Below are 23,606 nucleotides of genomic sequence, written 5' to 3'. Positions count from 1 at the left end.
GGATAATGTCAAAAAAGACAGGACCAGGGCAGCAGGCGCAGCCACGATTTCTGGTCCAGACTTAACCTTTAATAGTGGCAACCTGCCACATGAGAGACACATAAACACATAAAGAGTTAGTAACATGCATTTAAGAGACATGCATGCATACAGATAGAGAGGGAGAGGAGGAGAGAGAGATGGGGGAAGGAGTAGGAGAGAGAAGAGAGGAGTAAGTCCCCCCGCAGTCTAAGCCTATAGCAACATAACCAGGGGCTGGTCCAAGGCAAGCCTGAGCCAGCCTTAACTGTAATCTTTAGTTTTCGAGACTCTAGGACCCGGTGGTTGAAGTTAATTCATTACCGATTGAGGGCAGGAGGTGATTAATTTTGTCTCTAATAATTATAATTTTATGGTTAAAGAAGCTCATGAAGTCGTCACTACTGAGAGATATAGGAATAGAAGGCTCTGTAGAGCTGTGGCTCTCTGTCAGTCCTGGCTACAGTGCTGAAAAGAAACCTGGGGTTGTTCTTATTTTCTTCTATTAAGGAAGAGTAATAAGCTGCTCTGGCATTATGGAGAGCCTTCTTATACGTTGTAAGATGATCTAACCAGACTAAACAAGATTCTTCCAGTTTGGTGGAACGCCAAGTTAATTTTAGGAGGCTTTGTTTTATACAATTAAATATTTATTTTTTCTTATAAAAATAATTGTGTTGGGTACGCCACTAGCAGTCAGGGAGTGTGTTGTAGTTAAGTAAAAGTAAAAGACACAGCTGCCTCATAAAATAATGATTTGATCAGCGCTGCAGCCTTTGAATGACTGTAATTTAAATGTGTAGTAATTATTCAGTACTTGTTCCATTGTCTGGAAACAGAAACAGGAAAATATTAAATTAGCAACACCTATACTGTTTGACAGTGCAGGAGAGACAGATTGGGGTTTGGCAATACAATAAGACTTCCAGAGCATCCCACTTGCTGCCACTAAAGTAAGATAAAAGTCATGCTTCTTTAAAAATAAACTCTCATTCAACCTTTACAGACAAAATGCCTATCCAGCAACTGCGTTCTAAATTTAAAGGTATAACATTTCTGCAATAAAATGTCTAACGACTCGACCTATGTTATATATGTCGACGGATACACTATCGAACCTAGAGAAATCTGTCTTTTTAATTTTTAATGACATTGTATCCCTTTTGTGCATCAGCGTCAGATTTGTGGTTGTCTGCCACAAGTCAAACATTGTTTGATCCTGTTTTAAGCCACATTTCTAAGATACACTTTTTAGATCTTGTTGGTTTTCAACTGGATATTTTAACCGGATGAAGGATCTTAGTCATAATAAGACTTCTGCTGATAATTCAGCTCCCAGTAAAAAAAAACCTGAACGATGAACAGTAAAGGAATCCTAACCAATCGAAGCTGACTACAATAAAGGCAATGGTTTGCTGACAATGGAGTCCTCTTCAGAATGATGCTGACTATGACTATGTCAAATTTGATGTTATTTGACAGTACAGGAAAAATCACCTCAAAATTCATTGTAACACACATAAAATGTCCTTATGTTTATGACGATTAAGGAATTTTACCATTTCACCACAAACTAAACTGAAATGATGGCAACCCAAATTTAGATTTGGCACTGTCATTGCTTTTTGTGTTTTTTTTGGTATCATAATGCTGATGCAGAAACCCCAAGCACGCACGTGACTCATTACAGGCTAAGAGGATGTTTCATAACTTTCTTTAGCAAGGCAAGAGTGCTAAGTCAAATCTAATTGATGTGTATTTTCAAATGTTAATGCAAATTCAGTCATTCTGTCCACTCACTTTATTCACCTTTTCAAGCATTTTCTTTTCTCTTTTTTTTTTTTTTTTTTTTTTAATGAATATGGCCATTGTCGTGAAAGGCTAGCCTCTAATGTGGAGACTGCCTCCACGATTCTTTCCGGTCGCGTCTCCCCTCCTTTTCCATGTATTATTCAAGTTGCCACCAAAGAGCTCCGCCGGTTGAGACAGAGTGCTTGTTGACGTCAGCAAACTTATCCAGCAGCAGCTGTAGAGGAGCCGAGGTCTGAGGAGAGGAGGAGGAGAGGGATTGAGACTGCTGGATGTGGAGCTCTGACTGTGGAGCGCCGTGGACCGTGGGCTTTTTTTTTTCTACGGGACTTCACTGTTCGGACTTCTTCTTGTTTCCTGTAAGTAAAGACGGCCCTCGTTCTTCATGTCTGTGAGAAATAAAGATTCCCACATTGCTGTTTGGAGTTAACTGTCGCGAGTTTCTCGACTGCTGGGAACAGTCTTTTGTGTCTTGGTGCACACGCTCCCCTCTGCGATACGTAGTCTGCCGTCCAAACTCGAAGTTGGCATTGTTGCTGTGGACTACTTAGCATTATGATGTCATATTCTATTTTGTCACGGAATAAGCTCCACTTGTGTTTCTGTATTAAATGTATTCCTGACCTAACGGGAAACTTTGTTGCGCAAGTCCATGCAAGGTGGACTCTGACGCTAACGTCGAGTTTTCCTCTCTTTCTTGGTCGAAGAATATTTGATATTTTACTAACTTTAAATAGAAAACACGGAGAATATGCGCGTGCAGTCTCCTCGTTTTGACGCTATTTGACAATTCACTGTTCGTCGCAAAAAACTGGCGCTGTCATTAGTATATGTGATGACGGCAATATATTTTGTGTCATTGTTGTTAATGATGGAGGTGGGACACAAATAAATGTCTACTTCTTACGCTGTTACTATCTAAATCTAAACGAGAAAGCACGACTCAGGCTAGCTGGCTGTACCCCAAACTATCTATTATTTGGCAGTGACTAAATATAAAATCTTCTGAGGCACTATTTCAGAGTTTTGCTCATATTTGCTGCGAGTGTGTATAACCTCCTAATGGAGAATGCATGTGTGTGTGTGTCTGTGTGTGATAGCTCTTGATGTTCAGAGCAGCTCTGTCATTATTTTAGAGAGTGGAGGCATATTGAGAGGAGTGACACTCAAGCTTCACAATGAACAAGGATCTATTAAATGGCATCTACCTTTCATCTTCACTCGTCAGATATTCTGCCTGCATGATTGTTTTCAGAAAGGATAAACCATGACAGCATCTTTGTAAATGTCTGCCACTGTGTGCTGTGTGAGATATTATTAACTTAAGCAATGGATACACCCATCACTTTCATGAGGGATAAGCATCTCACTGTGTAGCACTTCTGGTTTGTGTTCCACACAGTTCTCATTTCATGGCTGAGGAGTCACCATCTTTCTGTGGTTGGGAAACCAAGTTTTTTGGGAGACTTGTTGAAGTCAGCAATAACTATTGTTTCCCATCTTTGGTGTGGCTTTTAACAGGTTGATGGTGTAACGTCCATTGAACGAGCTCTGGATGTTTCACTGCCACTGGTAGTAGTCATTGAATAGCAGCTGCTCTCCAAGTGGCTCATATTGGATGCTGTGGAAAGCAGCTTGAATTAGCCTTGAGGCTTCTGCAAATTGCAATTCTGTCATGTTCCTAGTAGTCTGCCGTGTGCAGAGCAAGCTGGTCATGGAGATTAGTGCTGTACGAGATGAGGAAAATGTGCGATAACGTTGCTGAATATCGCTCGATAATAACTTACGATACAACAAATACAGCAAAACCAATACAAAAATGTCCAACATTGCTTTATCGAACAAATTGAACTGAACACAAAAAACAATATTACAAATATTTTACAAATATTTATGTTTTATAGTGAAGTTTCCTACTGATACATTCTTTCAACTAACTAAAAAAAATCGCTTAACAATATCGCAGTCTTTCGCGATGTGTTTATAACACAAGTTGCCGATGACCATTAAAAAAACTAAATATATTGTGCAGACCTAATGGAGATCTGATTCCAAGCTGAGTTAAATAACGATCTTGTAACCGTAACGACATTGTCTTACTCAGTTTACACTATTGCTGCACTATATCGTTTCAGCATCGACATTGCAATATGCACATGCGCAATAGTCACATCGCAGGATGTGCAATGTCAAGTGAGGCCAAACTCAAACATGTCATGCTGCAACTTTTTACCGGTTGATACAAAAGGAAAACTTGTACAGTTCTCATTTTCCATGATTAATCTACAAGAGAAGATGTCTATTGAAACATCATTTCATCCGATTTAAGGGTTCTTGGATACACAGAGTTTGTTGCTAGTGAGTGACATGCAGGCTCTGCATGCAAAGCAGAGCAGTCATTCACAATCATTGTTTATCAATTTATCAAACACCCGAAGCAGGCCACACAGGTCGTCCATCACAACCTGAAAATGAGCTAGGAGCACGAAATAAACACTGAGAAGGAAGTTTTGGTGGCAAAAAAGGAACCACATCGTCAGTTGTGTGGATATATGTCAGCTACAGACAGGATGATGTTGACTAAAAACAGCTACTTTGTCATTATGTGGTGGGAATGTTTTTATTCATGTCTCAATACATATCGCAGAATAATAATATTAGCAATGTCAGTTTTTTTCCAATATCGTGCAGTAATAGCGTCAACAGCCTTGTGTTTTACTCAGTTTCACCACGCAGACTGTGATGGTAAATATAATGTTTTTCCTGATTGATTGTAGAGCCCAATAGTGTCCCAATTATACAGTTGGGAATTGTTGGGAATCTTGTGAAGCTGGGAATGCTCAATAAACTGTAAAAATCTCCTGATGCCTGTAATTCACTGTTGTTTGTTGTGAGAATATTATAAACTCTAACAATACACATTTATGTGTCGAATAGAATGATTGTTAAACATCATGTTGTTGAACATGTTCTAGGAGATATTTTACATGAACAAGATTAATCCACAGTTTAAAATGATTTGGATCTTTTTGCCTCATGTCCAAAGGTTTCCAACACATTGTAAAATGTCTGCATATGAATGGATAGAGTGTCAGTGCTCAGAGGATATACCAGCCATTTTGAGACATCCTGTGCCTTTGAGAATTGTGTATACTGATAGTGTATAAACAAACACACACACACAAAAAGGTTTGTTTTAATTGTTCTCCTATTGTTTGCCTTTTCTTGTGAAATGAGTATATTTTGGGTGAAATAAACAGGAAGTATAAGGTTATTATGGAGCTTTTCTTTTAGCCTATATTACGTTACATATTGGTCACACAGCAAAATGGAAAGTCATGCTGATACTTCTTTGTATTGTGTCCATGTAATCATGAACGTACGATCAGCGGGATCACTTTTGATTCGGATTCTAATTAGATTTCTCAGCAGATTTAAGGAGTTTATCCTCAGTGGACGTCAGTGCTAGTACTGCATGAGAATAAGAGAGTAAGTTGTGATTCCAGTAGTATGTGTATGACATCAGTGTGTTTTAGATTTGTGTTGAATTCTGACCCTGAGATGAAGGGGTGTGGGTTTAACATGCAACAGGTTCAGAGTAAAATGTTTCAGTACATTTAACTCTGGCACACATGTGGCCTTATGTTACCTGAAGCAAGATATCTGCCAGGAAGTCAGTTAGTGTAGATGGGGAAAACAGTCAATCACTGAGCAGAGTCCCACATATCATATATATGACAGGCCTCGCTATATGAACATGTGGCTTACACTGTGTACCAGTAATGGAAAAACACTGCTTTGCTTTACTGCTCTGTTTCTTATTGTTATGGCCTGGTACTCATTAAAGAAATGGTGCTGTGTGAAGGTATGACCTCAAGATGACTTAGGAGAAAGCAGTCAGCTGTTAGGTAGGACTTGGGGCTGTTTCAGGCAGCATGGCCAAACTGATCAAAGCCAGTATCGGTCTTAACTAGTTGCAGCAGTACCTTTCCTTTACCCATCTCTTGACCTCTATGGGTCACCAGAAGTGTATAACGATGAGACCACACTCTACACACAGTATCATTGCTTGACAGACCTTTGTACTGTATGCTCTGACCCTTTCTGCAGAAAGCCTTTTTCTCAATAAAATACTCAAAGACAAACAGCATTTCCACCACACACCTCCACTCATTTTTTCTGAAGCCTAATATGAGCATAAATGAGTTGTTGACTAATTGGAGGTGATGGCCTAGTGGTACGACTTCCAAATACAACATTAGATGGTTGTGAGTTCATTGTGCCCCTGAGCAAGGTACTTAACCCTGAGTTTCTCCAGAGAGACTGTCCCTGTAGTTAGTTCACTGTAAGTCTCTGGATAAGAGCGTCTGATAAATGACCTGTAATGTCATTGATGATCGGTAACAAAATAATCTGCATCAATTTTGACTCATCCAACTGAAATTAGATGGTTTGTTTCTTTGTCATCAAGACATTTTAAGACGTTGCTTTTCACTATTAAAAAAAACTATCGGTTATTTGCTTTATTGACAATTGAATCGGCAGAATAATGTATAATGAACATTAGTTGGTAGCAGCCCTGCAAATATTGGAAGTTATTATTTCTTGGAACACTGGCCTAAACCCCTAGATGCAGGAAACCCTGTGTAGCTAACATACACCTGGGTGACGTGTGTTTCTATGAAGCAGTTTGGTCAAATGAGACTTGTTCTGTAATGAACTTGCTGGATGTTTGGTTTGCAAGGTGAACAAGACATTATTAATTGTTTGTTGTTGGCATTTGGGAAGTCACAATATCGGATACTTTGGTACAAAGTTGATGCCAAGATTTTGAACGTGACGTTACTCGTTTTCCTGCATGTATTCTAGTACCGTCAGGGCTCGAGACTAACGGTGTCCCCCCGGCACAGTTTTACCCCTGATAATGCTACAATGTGAACATCTGCAGGAGCAGCCGGTGGGCAACACAGTCCTGCTTAGGTCAATAACTGAGCTAACAGCTAACGTTACCCGAGCGTGGTTCCATTGAGTTACATTATGATGTGTTCAAGCTCTATTCAGTAAAAATGAGGCGAAGGTCAATTATAAATTGTCATACTTTGTTCAAATATAATCTTGTGAAATGTAGTTTTAGGTGGAGAAACTTAAATACATAGCCTACATTTGTTTGAAGGAGATGTTTTCACAGCAATGTAACATATATTAGAGGGAATTATGATCTGCTTAACTTCCTAACAAAATCATGGAATTGATTGTTTTGTTGATGTTTTTTCCGTGGTATTTATATGAGTTGGGTATGAAAAATCACTAGTATTGTTATTGACTACTACATTTCTGGTATCGTGACATACCTAGTTGACATGTAAGTTTGCATCATCTAATAATAAAGTGACCTTTAACATGAATGTACAGACTTATGGGTGTAGTGGGCTTGTCAGTACGTGTTACACTGACCGCAGCCTCAATATGTGGGTGGTCCTCTGGTCTCTCATTATATCTGCACGACTCTTTAATCTTGCAGAATAGTGATTGTGAGTACCGAAAAGGCGTTCACATATTGTTTGATGACATCTGAGAAAAGAGTTCATCTCAGCACATCACGTAGTGTGGTAAGAAAATCTGTGTGTTGCTACTGTAATGTTGACAGCACTCGTGTTTACCACTCACTTCCTGCCTTCAGAGGGTTCAGCCGACACTTCATCTATCATTGCAAGATCTCCCAGTGACTGATAACATCATTACTATCAGCCGGTGCTCCTCATTCCACACTGTCACCAAAAAACTCTATTACAACAAGTTCATTTTTCCACCTAGAGCTGTTTGTTGTCAGATCGCTGGAAAGCCTCATCCTCACTCAGAAACATCAAACAGCTTTTCGTTCACTATGACTGTTGCAGCTGTTACCTCTGGAATCAAATTTGAGCAGGAAGATTACACAGCTGCTTATCACTGGCCCTATTTTTCTGTTTCATATTGGCTAAAATCACGCCGGTGAGTCGCCTCAGTCAAGATAATTGATATTTTTGTCTTGCTGGGCTAAGGTGTTGACTCCTACAAATGTCAAAGCCTCCGTTCTCACCATCTCTGTGATTTAATTAACCCTCTCAGCATTTATTATACCTCTCAATTAATCATGGGCTTTTTCAAACGAGACAGCTGAGGGAGCCCTGTGCATATTACTGCCTGTTCCACGTCATGTTTCTTTTGTCCCACTCTTTTTTGTATGGAACTGGTATTGTTTTGTTGAATGGAGGCTCCTTTCCAGTGCTAATGGATATTTTATTGTTCATATAATGGGAAGACGAATATTAAGGGGAACAAATAAATGAATGCAGCTGAAGTCCCAGGCACTTTAAAAGGTATTTCTTACTCTCAGTGCTTTGATGTTTGAAATGGAAATAACACTTTTGTGCCACTTTCTTCAGCATAAATCTTTTTAAAAGACCCACATAGCTCTCAGAATTTCTGTGAGACGTTACTGGATGGTACGGTAACACTGTTGTTTTTACCCCGTGAGTCTGTGTGTCAGTGTGTGTGTCTGACTGTAGACAGATTCTGTGACCGTGTAAGTTGCAGTTACGGAGCCTTCAGATGTGTGAGATCAAAATGAAGGAAAAGTTTGAAGATGGTCATGGCCCACCCTGGTTTCAATTCTATTTAATTAAAATAGGCAATACAATGTGCAGTTATAGCTGCATAAATGACATTTTGGATATCATTTTAGACATTCAGTTTGAATTTTGATGTTCGATACGAGACCGATCTGATACAGTTGCTCTATTTTTTGCCAAATGTTTTCTTAATACCTCCCCTGCTTTATTGTACTTAAGATAACACTGACACACATCCAATCCCAATATCACTGACTGAATGAAATATTAACACTGACAAACCAAATGTATTTGGTCATGTCAGGGTCGATACCTGATCCCTTTAATTAAGGAGGTCAGTAGTTCCAATCTAGCGGTTAAGATAGGTGCATCCTTGTCTATTACTTGCTGAATATCTTTGTGTTTTGGACCACGGGTTGGACAAAAAGTGACAATTTGAGTCAATAAGACGTGTGTTGTGGTTCATGAAATACAATCATGTCCATTTACAGAAAATGGGACCAGAAAAAATGTACCTAAAACAAAAAACAAAAATAAACAAGCCTGTATTATGGAGATTTTCTTGTCTGGACACTGTTTACAGCAGTTGGACCCGCTCCCTTAAAAAGTCAAATGATTCAAGGGTATGTACAAGTGAATGCAACAAGGTGCAGGCCCTAATGAAAAGTTTCAGCGTGATAAATGAACCACATTATTGGCCTCGCTACTCGGATGCCACATTACAAACCAGAATGGAAATGGCTCTTTTTTTTCTTGCCGTAGTTTTGCCTTGAGTTGTGTTTACAGAATCAGCAGTTCCTGCCTCAGTCTGTGCCGTAAACAACTGGTCACGCGATACTTCTTCTCCCAAGGTTGGAATGTGTTTTTAGTGTTATGATCTGATAAACCTTACACACAAACACACAGTATGAGTATATTGCTTTACAGGGCCAGCGTGTGCAATATAAAGCTTCTGTCTCATTGGTAGCACTTTGAAAGGTCAGCTGTAAATAAAGTCAAAGTTGAAATATGCTGGGTGGCAAACTGAATTGTCAAGGGTAGTGCTGACACTAAGGTAGGCAGCACAATGTTGCCATTGGAAACAATAGGTCAGTGCAGATATGTTCAGCCATGTGTCCAAGCCTCCACATATGCTTGGACTCATTTGTGTCATTAGCATCTAACAAAAACTTTATACTACACACATTGAGAGTGTCACTTATCACATGATGTAACATTGTATTCATTTAAATTCAAAAGGTAATCCATTACAAAATTGGGTTCTACAAAAAGATACCAAGCCATTTGTGAGCTGTCAGCCTCTGTGTTCGTCTGGCTTGTTGCCAAACCCGTGGGATTTTACTGTAATAATATTTATGAACGGTGCTTAGTGACGAAAGAAATCCCTTCCCGTGGATTTTGTCGTTGTGTTCTGCGAGTGGAGGAAAAAGGCTGGTGAACAAGGTGAAAACATGCACGTTAAATACACAGCAACAGTTCTATTGCCTGCAGTTTTCATCATTGATTTGTACAGCACTCCTGCATACAGTATTCATTCCACCTGTACTGTATGTGCTAATATTGTTAAGGCCAATAAATCAGCCAGCTGATATTATCATTATAGGCAAAAGAAATATAGGATTTTTAAACCCTCATGTAGCCGTACTGTTATGCTATGTTCTCTCAATACTTCACTGTGTTTTAAGTGCAGATAATATTCCAAATACAGTTGGGCTTGAAGGTTCATTATTGACTTCCACTTACTGGACACTTCCTGGAGCTTTCAGCCACTTTGATAATAACTAATAATAAGTGATACAATTGAATATTTTTGCCAGAAGATCTTGATGAACTGGATTAAAATGACATTCCTATTAGTCAACTGACTGGTAAGTCATTTTGCGCTGCAACGTTGCTTGAACACTACTAATGATTCTTTTTTTTTTATTGATCTTCTGACGATTTTATTGATTAATTGTTTATTTAAAATGCCATAAGACAATAAAAAAATGTCAAACACAAGTTCCTAGAGCCCAAAGTCATGTCTTCAGATTGCTCCGACCAACAGTCCAAAATCCAAGACTATTCATTTTTAAATAACATAAAACAGATAAATGTCGCAAATCCTGTTAAAAGATGACTGATATAATAACTTAGTTATTGTTGCAGATGAATTGTCCATACAATTGTATCATGATTTCATCCTAAAACCTTTAGTTCCAAACAAAGTACACGTCTTTCACCTACTATTAGAGCCCTTTAAACATTTTAAGACAAACAAGAAAGGTGAACGCATGTGAAAGGTGCTTTTGTATTCATAACCATCTGCTGCCAATTAACATTTGGGGGAAATATCTTTCACTGTCTCCGTGATTAGTCAGATAAATCTTGTAAGTGAGACAAGAAAAGCCGATATCAGAGGAAAATGAGCAGGCGAGCTGATGATAGCACATCTCTCATCAGCCTCATTACTTTATTGCTTTCACACTGCGACTTTAGACTTCCTCTGATTTGAGGCAAATCACAGCCGCTGATTTGATTTAATACGGTCTACATCTTTGGCTCTGTGAGCGGCGGTGCATGCTGGGTGCTGCCTCCGTCTCATGCTGTTATACTTCCCTGCCCGTCTGAATTCAGTGTATGTCATTTGTTAAGCTTAAATGCCCTGAAATTACTCATACATTTGCACACATTTAGCTATTAATGTGCTTCATTCTTATAGTGTGTAATTTCACTGTTTATTGTTAAGATTGGGCCCCTGTGTTAACGTAGTGTAATGTTGAAATATAGCAAGAGGAATCTATGACTTGTGCATGTTCTTGTGTTATTGAAGGGGGGGGTCACAGCTGAATATCAATGAGGATTGCATGGATGAGGTTGTAATTAATGGAAGTCTCTCTGCAATGTAATTTCCTGATGAATGTGGCTTCTGCCTTTTGTAAGAGATAAGCTAATGGGATGAGAAACATGGCCTCTCACAATTAGCGCTCATAGCTATCAAAATGTGATAGAGATGGTAACTTTCTCTAGACACAGTGGACGTGGACTGAATGCTAAACTGATTTCCTCACACCTTCATCCTTATTCTGACGGCGAGCTCCTCAACATCAAAAGAGATGACCTTTAATTTGTTGTGGAAATCCAAGCTGTTAAACTCCCCTTTTCTGTCTGTTTGTGTCCAAAAAGATTTCATAAGTCAACATCCACAGGGTGATGCAGACTGTTCGCTTTGGTATTTGTATTCCTACATCTCTGTGCATGATCAAGACCCTGTGGCAGCGTGTTTGACTCATGGCTTACCCGTACTGTAGTGCAGAATAAGCTGCCCACTCTGTCCTCTTTACTCAAACACTTGCTGCTGGCTGAAATAAAAAGCACTGCCAAGTAAGTCATTGAAACCAGTTCAAATGAAAGAACAGAGAAGTGAAGATGTTATAACATTTTATTGTCTTTACCTAGTTCTCAGAATACATATAGAGGTACGCAGCAGGGACACACGAGGCAGACTACTCATCAGAGGATTAAAGCGTACACTTGACTTGCATGGTTAAGGCATCGGGGATGACAAAAGCACTGTTACATACATCGTGTTAACAAGCTGTCCATTCAATCCACAAACTGTAAAAGTGAAAGTACAAAAGTTCTATTTGCTCCTGAAATCGTGGTTGTGCCAGAGCAGCCTTCTCTGCTTACTATGTTCAACTTTCACAAGTTTAGCGAAAGAGTTGCTTTGTTTTAAAGTTGGTCCACTGCTGTGTTTCAGTTTCCCCTTCATCTAACAGACTTCGCAGACTGTCCCAAGTTGTTTGTCATGTACTATCTGACATGATATTATATCTGACATTCGAAGTTCAAAACATTGTCATTCTTAGTGTAACAAAGTGTCATTTCTCATGACAATTTCATGGAAGCAATGTTTGTCACATGAGAGTAAACAACACATTGTTAAGGCTATTGAATGTTATGACCCTGTTATGTTCAGTTTTGACACACATTATCATTATATGCTATTTAAGCAATAAAAACCTAGATAATAAAAAAGGGGAAACCAATTAGTTGGTCAGTCTTATTTAGTTTTATATATTTACAATTGGTCTTTAAAGGTTCAATGTGTAAGATCTGCCAGAATTTAAACCTAAAACATTAAAACAATGAACTAACATTATCAACAGAGTGTGAAGAGGTAACTGTGTTGACGTTATGTCAAAGACGTCTCTGTGTTGTGTTGAAGAGATATCTACTGAAGTTAGCATGCTAACAGCTAGCGCTGCTCCGTCCAGTCTAGGAGGTGATAGTGAGTCAGTGTAGCTCCAGTCTGCCTCAGTACAGAGGGAGAAGAAGTACAGCTGTTAGACTCTGCAGACTAGGGGCTCGTCAACATTACATCCATGATCCCTGCACGCTTTCATAGTTTGTTTTGATTAAATCCAAAGTGGCAGATACAAGAAAACGACTCGCACCCTGGCCTCGCCCTCGCTGTCCGCAGGAGGCGGCTGGAATGACGGACAGATCTCCCGTCAGCAGTTAGCACTGAGTTAGCTGACTGCCCGCCGGTCATTTTGTCTCTGAAACCTCCATCATTGTGGAACTTGGCTAACAAGCCTCATTTCCTCATTATAAAACAGTTTATGTGTTGTAAATGGCATGTGCAGTATTGTGTGTGCTGGTGTACATCTGGCCTCTGCTTGGTGCAAGTGATACATCAAAATGTGTGTTCACATTCTGCACTTTTTTCGCCAGATAACCAAATTTACATATCAACATATAAGATAGCAATGCAAAAGCAGATGCTGCCACACTGAACTGGCTGGATGAAGCGCTGCATGTGACAAGCGCATAATGTCTTTTATGCAAACATTATAACGTCGCTTTTCTGTTTAATGGAGGAGCACTTGGGCACACGGCCTGGGTAATACAACCAAAAAGACATCTGTCACAACAGGCTCCTCCATGGGTTGCCCTGCATCTCTTCAGATGTCTTCAGGCTTCAGATATCTGCATTTCATCATGCCATCACAGATTGTGTTCAGCTGACAAACAGCATTTAGGGCTGATGGCTCAGAGCAGATCAGACAGGGAGACAGACTAACACTGTCTGCATTGGTGTTCCAATTTGGCTTAGGCTTTATAACACGTGTCTTCTCGATCCAACACCTTAAAAAGAAATCACTGCCATACGTCTGTCCAAAGCGTCGCCAGTTAATTCAAGAAGTCGTCCCGTTGTGGGCGAAAACAGACCGCTTTTTATGGCTCTTTTATTTCTTGATGAGTACCATTCATTTGAAGGGGCAGGCCTCAGTGCTTTGCAGCTGTTTTTTTCTTATCCGCCTGAGACACCATGACTACATTATCCTTCCTTCTTGTAATGAATTGGCAGGAGTTATGGGGGTTTTATTGGTATTGTTTAGCACTATTAGTTGGGAGGCTGATTTCTCTGTTCATTCTCTGAGTATACTGCATATCTCATCCTTGCAGGCCTGAATGGCTATTTATGTGATCTAGATGTTTTGCCAAGGCTGCAGTCTGGAGCAAATACTTGTGCTTCTCAAATGCATTATTTCTTTTTGTTTACACTATTATGTTGGAAGCTTCCTCCATAAAGATCATTCACATTGAAAGTAATGAAATGTATTTGTGCTTGTTATAATGTGCACACACATTCAGGATTCCAGTGTTGTTATGTTGTTGTTGTTGACTACACTATAAAACTTCTTTTTCACTTTGACATATACTTGGCTGTCTCAGTCAAGCCACTTTCCAACAATATTGTGGTCTGTTCACAAAAACCGTGATGACATCATAAAGAAAACAAAGAATAATTTGACCATATGTACAGTTTTCCTCTGCGTGCAGTTGAAAACAAAAAGAGAACGTCCTTTTGTGTTGTAATCAGCCCCTTGAGTTCTTTCCCCCTCTCTTCAATCCTCCCAGTCGAACATTTGCTATAAACACAATTAGAAGAAGAAAACAAACAAACAACAGAGCTTTGAAAACCCATTACCAATAATAACCTGTATCCATGTAGCTGGGTCATTCTGATGGAATGAGTCCTCTTCTGTGGACAGACCGTGCTCCTCTCATCTGCTGCATGTATCCAAAGCACTTACTTCTTATACTATGTTCTTTGTGAATACTGTTGAGGACAACATTTTGAAATGTTCCAAGTTTGTATCTTATGTAACTGTGGCATTATTATTTATTATATATATATCTTTCACTCTTTTTTTCTCGCTGTAGAACCTCAACTGCCCACTGCTGGAGAACAATAGTTACCACAAGACTGAAGTGTGTCACACTCATTTTATCCCTATGTGTTACCGGACAGTTGCATCTTGAGTCACTCTAGATTTGGCCAATTTTAACGTGGTGACGGCACGCTTAGGCTTCCCATCAGGTTGCAGAATTGACTGCTGGCCATCAGTTTGAGTTCAACATTCACTCTCCTTATTGATCTGCTTTGGTCTACCAACTCCCTGGTCTACCTCTGCTAAATGTTCCACTTTGTTAACCAGCTAATCAGTAACTGTGACTGTCTGCTGTTCGGTGCTGAGCAGGTTGTATACAATGGGTTTGTAGTGAATGAGCCACAACTATGAAGTAAAAATACACTTTAAAGCTCTGTTGAGGGAAACTGCAGAGTTGGGTGATAATTCTCTGTGGATCCATCACTATAAGCAACACCTTCTAACGTTACACTTGAAAAAAAGTTGTTTTATGTTGTACCGTCACAGCACACACTACCACATTGTGTGTTATAGTGGTATACCTAATAGTAACAATACAACAATATGCTGTATTAATCAACAACATAACCGGCATGACAATATATATAAAAGTTCAGTATAGTCCCTGTAAAAAAGTAAAACAGTGAAACAGTGTGACTCTCCAATCACAAACATCCAGTCATATGCATTAGTCAGAGGCAAGCTCAACCAGTTTCCTTTGTAGAGTATAGTTAGTATGGGGCAACACAATTAATGACATGACGTCTAATGTTTCACATGATTCAGTTTTGAGTCTAGTTTGTAGGATAATGGACAACATACCCTGTCAAATAAAAAGGTCTGAGCTGGAGATTCAGTTGTTTCTTTGCTTTATCCAGCTCACTAGCTTGGTTGGCGGTTGCTTTGAAAGCTTGTCTGGCAGAATGGCCAGAAATTAGGCCAGTGAGGAAATCCAGTGTGTAATTGCTGCACTTATAGCAGCCTGGGCTAACTCTTTGTGCAGGAGCTGAGACACAGACCTGCAGGGTGACTCCTCAGAGACCGTGGATGCAAGCTTGGCTGGATCGTCAAGTCAAGACAATTTTATTTAGATATAATATTAGAAATTGCAAAAGTGTGCTCACAGCTGTCCTGAGACATTCCATACTGATAAGGAAGAAATAGATACACATAGTTAAATTACAGTATAGACAATCAGGATGATACATTGATAGATAGACTTTAAAGAGTATTTCTGATGTAACATTACTGTAGGGAACACACTGTGTTCTTTCTGTTGAGTAGGACTTAACTACGTGAGAGCCAGGACAGAGATGTCTTATACATGGTGTGTGTCTGGCAGTGTACAGTGATCTGTGCTGTCAAAACGCTGCACTGACATCCAGTTAGGAGCACCGAGGCAATGATATCTGATATCTGAATTGATATTAAGCGGAGTGCTGACCACTTTAGTGGAGTTTTAGTGGAGTGACTCTGAAAGCAGATTACAAATGTTAAAGAATATTACTCTTAAATACAGTATGTCAGCCGCATGCTGCGGAGACACCGCTCTTTATGGTACTTTTGAAAAGAATGGAAGGTTGGAAGCTGGTAAATAATTACTCCTCTGGATTAAGACGTGGTTTTTTAAGTAGATGTTTAACCACAGCAGTCTTAAAGCTACTCTTTAAAAAGTTCAGTGGGTACGGGGTTTGAGGAGGCAGGCGGTTGGTTTAGAGGAGCACACTCTATCTGGGATTAAACATATTAATATTGCACTACCGATTCTGCATAAATAGCTGATGATGAGGAACTAATTGTGTTTCTAATCTCATCTAATGTTGTGCAGAACAAATCACCTATCTCTTTCACTCTGCCTTTTTTAAAAAGCTGATTGCCTTCAGACGAGGTTGGATGACACTATGAAACAGTTAGTTTCTAGCACACCCCTGCCTCTAGAGTAGGGATGCACCCATCCCTTACTGACTCTATTCACCCATCTATTCAATTCAATTCTATGTTTACGTCTGATTACACACGTGAGCATACTACGTCATGCTTCAGACGGAAAAAAACGTTTTGAAGGTATTTAACGCTATCTGCGTCAACCAGTTCTACGGCCGGTGTTTGGAGGGGTGGCATTCGCTCTGCAAAATATAACAAAACCAACTCCAGCCAGCACCTCCAGAAGAATCATGTCAAAGAATTTGACAGTTTCTGTAGATTTCTTACCAAGCTGCTGGTCCACAATTTATTATTTTAATGAATAACAATGCAGTAAATGTATATTTATGTATTTAATTGTAACGTTTTGTTTCGCAAAGTTAGGAAAGCAATGTTTAAGTCAAGCTTAATGTTTCATTACACATGACAGAATGATCCCAGTCTCTTCCACACAGTGAGGCATACATCTTATATTTAAACACTGGTTTGATACCCAAAGCTCAGGTATCAGTATCTGTACTTTAGACCGTGGTGTGTGCAGTTTACTAATGTCATTCAACTCTTGGATAAAGGCTATAAAATACACTTTATGGGATATGGTGGAGATAGAAAAGCCAGTCAGGACAAGGGATCACAGAACTGTATCTCATATTAAATAGGAATACAACAAAAGTATAAAGACACGTGCTGAAATAGAACTGAAATGAGATTTAAGTAAAAGAATAGCAGTATGATTTGATAATGTTTGTTAACATACGGGCAGAGTCTGAGTCAGGGAATTTAAAACTGCCAACAGTAACAAATGGAGCTCCTGTCATCAAACCAAACACCCTGCTTTAAAACTTCCCTTTTCATGAGGAAACTGAGAAGTCACAACATTTCAGACACTTCGCTCAGGTCTTTAGTCCCACTAGTGTGAATAAAGGAGTGTTACTTCTTGGGGGGAACAACATATGAGGGAATTGCCACACTCTGCGGCCCTGCTTTAAAACCAAATACTCTACATTTGCATTGGATTATTTTGGATTATTATTATTATTATAACTCCTGCTGACCATGCTGTTGTTTCTCTGTCAGTGTAAGATGCTTTGCAGCTCGTGCTGAGATGTGGGAATGCCCTCCAGGCTGATGTTTGTCCTCACTGACAGTTTCCCATTATAGACGTACAGGTTTTTTGCCAATGCACCTTCTCTAGTTCCCCCACACACAAACAACAGGTAGTCAGACCTCTGTCATAGTCATAAAGGAATTTTTTTTCCATCCTCATCCTGACCTTTAAAAGCCAATGTCCTAACTTTGTCATTGCTACGGGGCGGGCTCATCCTCTTCCCTCCCGGGCTTCTTTCTTCTGCTTTGCTGTTTCCCCCCTGATTGTGCCTCCTTCATCTGTCACAGCCCTCGTGCTGTCTGAGAGGAACTGACAGTGATGGATGCTGATCACTTTGCCTTTGTGCCCGTCCACCCCACCGCCTAGTCAACAAGCTCTGTCCAGGCTTCCCTTTTCCAGCCTATGAATAAATGAGCTGCTCTCCTCATTTCCAGCACCATTGTCACTGTTAGTAATATACCTGTACCCCTTGTTTGTTGAGATCTGGCAGTATTCTTCGTACTTCCCATAGAGAAGGATGCACACATAAAATATGGAAAACTAATTCTCTAAATCATTACAGTACCTAAGACTTCTTCAGCTTTCTCTCTGATGTGAAATACAAACTGATCTTTCCCTGGCCTCTAATCTACTCTGCTATTTATGAAGTGTTTATAAAGCGCAGGAAATGAAACACTTTACATAGTCAGAGACTGAAAAAATCCAATATGATCTTTTTGTGGCTCAAAACCATTTACTGTATTTTCTTAGCGGAACGACGAGGTGCTGGTGGAGACAGGTCTCTTGGTAAAGCTACCTCAAAATAACCACTTTGATCTCAGCAGGCCTCATGTCATGTTTGTTTGCACAGATGGTTTTGCTGTGTTTATTTATTTCTGTGGTTTGTTGCTCACAATAATTGTTTTCAATATTTCCGGGCAGCAGATTATAAACACAAACTATGAGAACCTCCAATTCATAAATTGGATTATTTGTTAAAAGTACATGAGAATCACCCACATGTCAATTTTATAAAAGTATGCTGTGTCTAAAAGTACTGAGGCGACTGGAGTTGTGTTCTGTGATCCTGAGTCCCCATGCTTTCCACCTTGTTATGTGTTGCCTGTCTCACTAATACTTATTTTCGTTATACGTTAATCTGCTTTGTATTTTCTCAATTAACTGATTAATCGTTTGTTTTCTAACATGCCAGACAAAAACAGTGAAAAAGGCTATTTCACAATTTCCCAAAGCCCAAGATGTTTTCAAATGCTTCTTGTTTTATTCCAACCAACCATCTAAAATACAAAGATTTACCATCACTTCACCATCACTTCACTATCACTTCACTATCACTTCACCATCACTTCACCATCACTTCACCATCACTTCACCTATCACTTCACTATCACTTCACTATCACTTCACTATCACTTCACTATCACTTCACCATCACTTCACCACCACTTCACCATCACTTCACTATCACTTCACTATCACTTCACTATCACTTCACCATCACCATCACTTCACCATCACTTCACCATCACTTCACTATCACTTCACCATCACTTCACTATCACTTCACCATCACCATCACTTCACCATCACTTCACCATCACTTCACTATCACTTCACCATCACCATCACTTCACCATCACTTCACCATCACTTCACCATCCCTTCACCATCACTTCACCATCACTTCACTTTCACTAGTGGTGGTGGCCTAGTGGTCTAGAGCAGGGGTTCCCAAACGTTTTGTGGCCAAGGCACACCAAAGACCAATCCAAAATCTCAAGGCACACCTGAGTTCATATCCGGGAAAAATCCCCTCTATAACACATCGTATCACTGTTATCACTCTGTGAACATTTATTTAGCCTAGTCCTTGTAAGAAGCTATTCTCCTTCACACTAGCAGAGAGCCTTTGATGTGTCACACTCTAATATTTCCCAACATGCGCAAATGGTTAAAATGGCTTTGCTTTGACAGATTTCGTTTTTTTAATGATTGTTTTATTTATATTTAGGCCAAAGCATATAAGACCTATTGTTTCTATATTGTGAAATAAGTGTGTAGGAACAAAGTACCGATAAAGTACAGTGTTTCCCTGCGCTGAAATTCAAGACGTTTTTTTTTTTTTTTTATATATATTCACAACTCACTTTTCACATTGAACAGGTGCTCTTTTATTAAATAAACTAAACGCTTATGTCATTTATCTCATTTATGTGCACGTTTCAGTTGCTTTGCATATTTACATTCTCTCCTCTGCTTTGCTTCGTGAGGGGCGGAGCTCCGCTTCCGAACCCACACACGCGCGCGAACGCACGCAATTACAGTCAGAGACAGAGTGGAGAAAAGGTAAGGAGAGAACTTAAAAAATCTGCGCCACGCACGGACCTGATCCAGCCCAGGCAGCACCCTGCAGAGCAGTATACCTAGGGGAAACACTGAAGTAAATAAAAAATCATTCATAACCTTGTGTACAGTTAAATGCAATAGGTCAAATGCAAGAGCGTCAGCTAAATGACCTGTAATGTAATAACAAAAGCAGCAAATCCTCACAGTCAAGAAAACAGAATATTTGACATTTTTGCTGAAAAAGAAACTTGACTTGATAACTTGACTAATGGTATGTTGATACAGTATATGTCAATGACTACATGGATAATATTTACTATATAAGCCAGAACCCGAGGAACATGCTAATGACAAACAGTCGGAAAATATTAGTTTCCTCTTTCTTTTGGAGAAACTAAGTACAAAACATTCTCCAAAACAGAGCTGAAAGGTAGCCTTTCATGAATATTCTACTGAACAATTGACCTGCCCACAATGGATTATGGGATATTGAAGGCTGTAAAGTACACAGTTATTCTGTCCCACACAATGGGACAAATGAAGGCCACATTCCCTGGAGTTACAGTCAGTTCTGCCATATTTAATGTAGATGTGAAGGATCCAGCCCATGAACTGTGGCACAGTTACAGTTATCTCGTCTATCTTCAGGAGCTGCGAGCTGGTAAATCTGGATCTTATTGAGTCTTAATTTAACCACGTTTACGAGGCAGTGTATTGGCCCGAAACGTATTCTACACTAGAGCTTTGCATTGATACAATAGGCACCATACTTATGGAAAAGTGTCACCGTTATTTGTCCTTTTTCATTCCTGATGGCCGATTCATCTTGGTCTCTGAATTGTAGCAGCCCTCTCAGAGAGCACAGCACTGCACTAGACTAACAAAGATACAGGTTTGACATTTTTATATAAAGAGAGGATAGTTTAGGTTATTCTGAGAAACACTTTCAGTTATCTGCATCATCTACCACATTCCCTCCACCAACGTGAAGTCATGCTGACTTTAAGTGTCTCGTCTCACCAAATGAGTTATCAGAGAAGTTAAGGGGGTGTATTTCAAAAGCTTTTCTCACTATCTCATGACATTTTGTGCAAACAGAAATATTTGTTGTCATATCATCTGCAATGACTGTGATTTATAAGCACAGTTAAATAGCCGCTCACCTAAACAGCCCAGCAGGGAGGTTACAGTCTGTGCTTTTTCATCTCTCTCATCACAGCTACTGTACACTGTAAGTGGGACAGCTGTTCTTTACACACTGTGGCAAGGTTATCTGGAGTGTGATAAATACTGTATATCGTAATGAATTATGTAGTGGGTCCACCTACAATATGCGTGTATGCCTGATATACAATATATATGCGAGAGATAACAATTTGTGGGAGCTTGATGGCATCGGGAAACACATTTTTCACTCGATGCTCACATTGTGCCCCACAGGGAGTTGGAGCTCTGTGTAATAACTGTGGAATCCTGACTTCTGAGTTGAACCCCCTAAATCAAGATGAGGTCTGAAGATGCGTTTTGCTTGCTTAGTCACCCTCAAGTTACCCTTTCCTGTCACAGCTTCCCTGTACACTGACAGAGAGGGGTCGCCGCTTGGCAGATTGTTTTGGCCACTAGCCCACACATGCATTGAACTTCAAATTGCCGTGAGCTCTGCCTTCCTTTGTGTGATTGGAATCCCCTCCAGTGAAGTTCAGTCCACGGGTCCTTTATGTAGGTTCTGTCAGAATATACTGGAGCTGATAATATGAGCGTCTCAGCAGCACAGTTTAAATCATGTCAGTGAATTCCCTCAGACACGCTGTTATTTCTAGCTAATCCCGTTAATGCACAGCAACGAGTCCCTTTTATTCCAAAGTGCAAACTGCTACCACTGTCAGTCATGCGTGTTCCTTTGTGTGTGGGGGGGGGGGGATGCACAGGGATGTTCAGTGTGCATTGTAAAGCAGGAGAAGTGTAATTAGCCTTTAGTGCTCAGTCTAACGGGAACAGAGAAAAAACACTCACATGTTAGAGAAGTTGCAGGTTGGGGGTGGAGGTGCAGATGAGTAAGAGCATGTGGTCTTGTGGGCTTCAGGAAACATGAAAATACACAAAATAATAGAGCTAAATTAAATAAGCAATTTGTTCCAACTCACTAATCACAATTATTAACGAATATGATTGAATTGAGAAGAAATAAAGTGCACAGTTGACAAGGACAGCTCTCTGTCATTATCCCCCAGATGGAATGAGATCAATGTGTTATTGAAATCTGTTCATGTTTTCAAATGATTTAATATACAATATATATTTTTATTTGCAGGAAATGTAAAACAGAGCCTGCTTTGCTTATGATTTTAGCATCAGTGATGTTGATATGTTTTTGAAGTAATGAGCCTCAGGTGTTTTTTTAACAAATTGTAATGTTAAAAAAGATTGTTTTCCATACTTCATAACTCAGTTTCTTCCTATTCTAGTCTCTCCCACATTTTACCAAATCAAAATATCATATCTATAAGAACAGTTTTTATTTATATTCAAATCAACACTTTGCAATATATATTTAAAGTGTGATTCAATCCATAAAATGTTTAATAAGCTAGTAGTTAGTTCAACATTTTGAGACATATACTTATTCTCTTTCTTTATGGGAAAAGTTGTTATGTTTTCCTAACACTCATTGAGACCAAAATCAGGATCTTGTCATGCGCAAGATATACAGTATGTGCAGATGGTAAGAACATGCAGGCTGCAGGTGAACATATTTTTTCAACATGGCGTATGTCCTGGACAGTAGAGTCACACAGAGAGTAAGTTCACTGTGTCCTTTGGGATTTGAATGCATCAGAGACGTGGGACACACACTCGTGTCTAGGCGGCAGTAGCTCAGTCCGTACGGACTGGCTTGGCTTGGCTTGGCTTGGGAACCGAAGGTTGAAGTTCCCAATAGGACCAATTATGGAGTGTGGACTGGTACTTTGAGAGTTCAACTCCTGGGCACTGCCGAGGTGTCGTTGAGCAAGGCACCTGATGAAAAGAGCATTCAAAATCCTCCATTTCCATTAGTGACATCATTGTAGAAAAACAACGAAGAATTAAAGTCATTGTTACTCAGAGTTTTAGTCCCAGCTGCTCTGTTTAAGTTCAGTACAAAGAGTTGATGCACAAGAGCAGAGAGTGTTGTGCACAGATGACTATACAGAGAGATTGTATCTAAATGTGTGCCGTGTCATCCATCATAAACTGTGTTTGCAGGAAGCGGTTAACAAAGAAGTCAAAGGTAATCAAATTTAGAATCTTCCTTCGTCCCACTCCTGAGTTTTCAAACACTTGAGTGCCTCTGAGTGTTACAATATGACAGCTGCTCAGCATAGTCTCCCATTGTCAGTTATCTTTAGAGTGGCACACTTTACACAGTCTTCCCCAGAGACGGCAATAAAGTTAATGAAAACTGATGACTCCCCATCACAGCGGCTCAGACCTATCGTCTAACGCGTTTATGTCAAATTCAGAATCAAAAGTGAAGTCAGCTGCCAACACATCACAGCTGGCGAGATGCTTCCAAAGGTCAACACATTTGAAAAGATCCCTTTTCCCAGA

The 23,606-nt window shown here is 39.7% G+C and overlaps 1 protein-coding gene across 1 annotated transcript in view; it reads left to right on the top strand.

The window, feature by feature from the left end:
* Positions 1-1,947: 1,947 nt before the first annotated feature.
* Positions 1,948-23,606, top strand: part of LOC115026747 (PTB domain-containing engulfment adapter protein 1-like) — an 86,285-nt gene continuing 64,626 nt past the window's right edge. Inside the window, 1 exon segment of the mRNA XM_029459697.1 lies at positions 1,948-2,186. The gene's annotated coding sequence lies outside the window, so the exon portion shown is untranslated.

This window comes from Cottoperca gobio, chromosome 21 (assembly GCF_900634415.1).
Source record: "Cottoperca gobio chromosome 21, fCotGob3.1, whole genome shotgun sequence".
Lineage (NCBI taxonomy): Eukaryota > Metazoa > Chordata > Actinopteri > Perciformes > Bovichtidae > Cottoperca > Cottoperca gobio.
The sequence above is the reverse complement of the archived record's forward strand: the minus strand, read 5'-3'. Positions and strand labels throughout refer to the sequence as shown.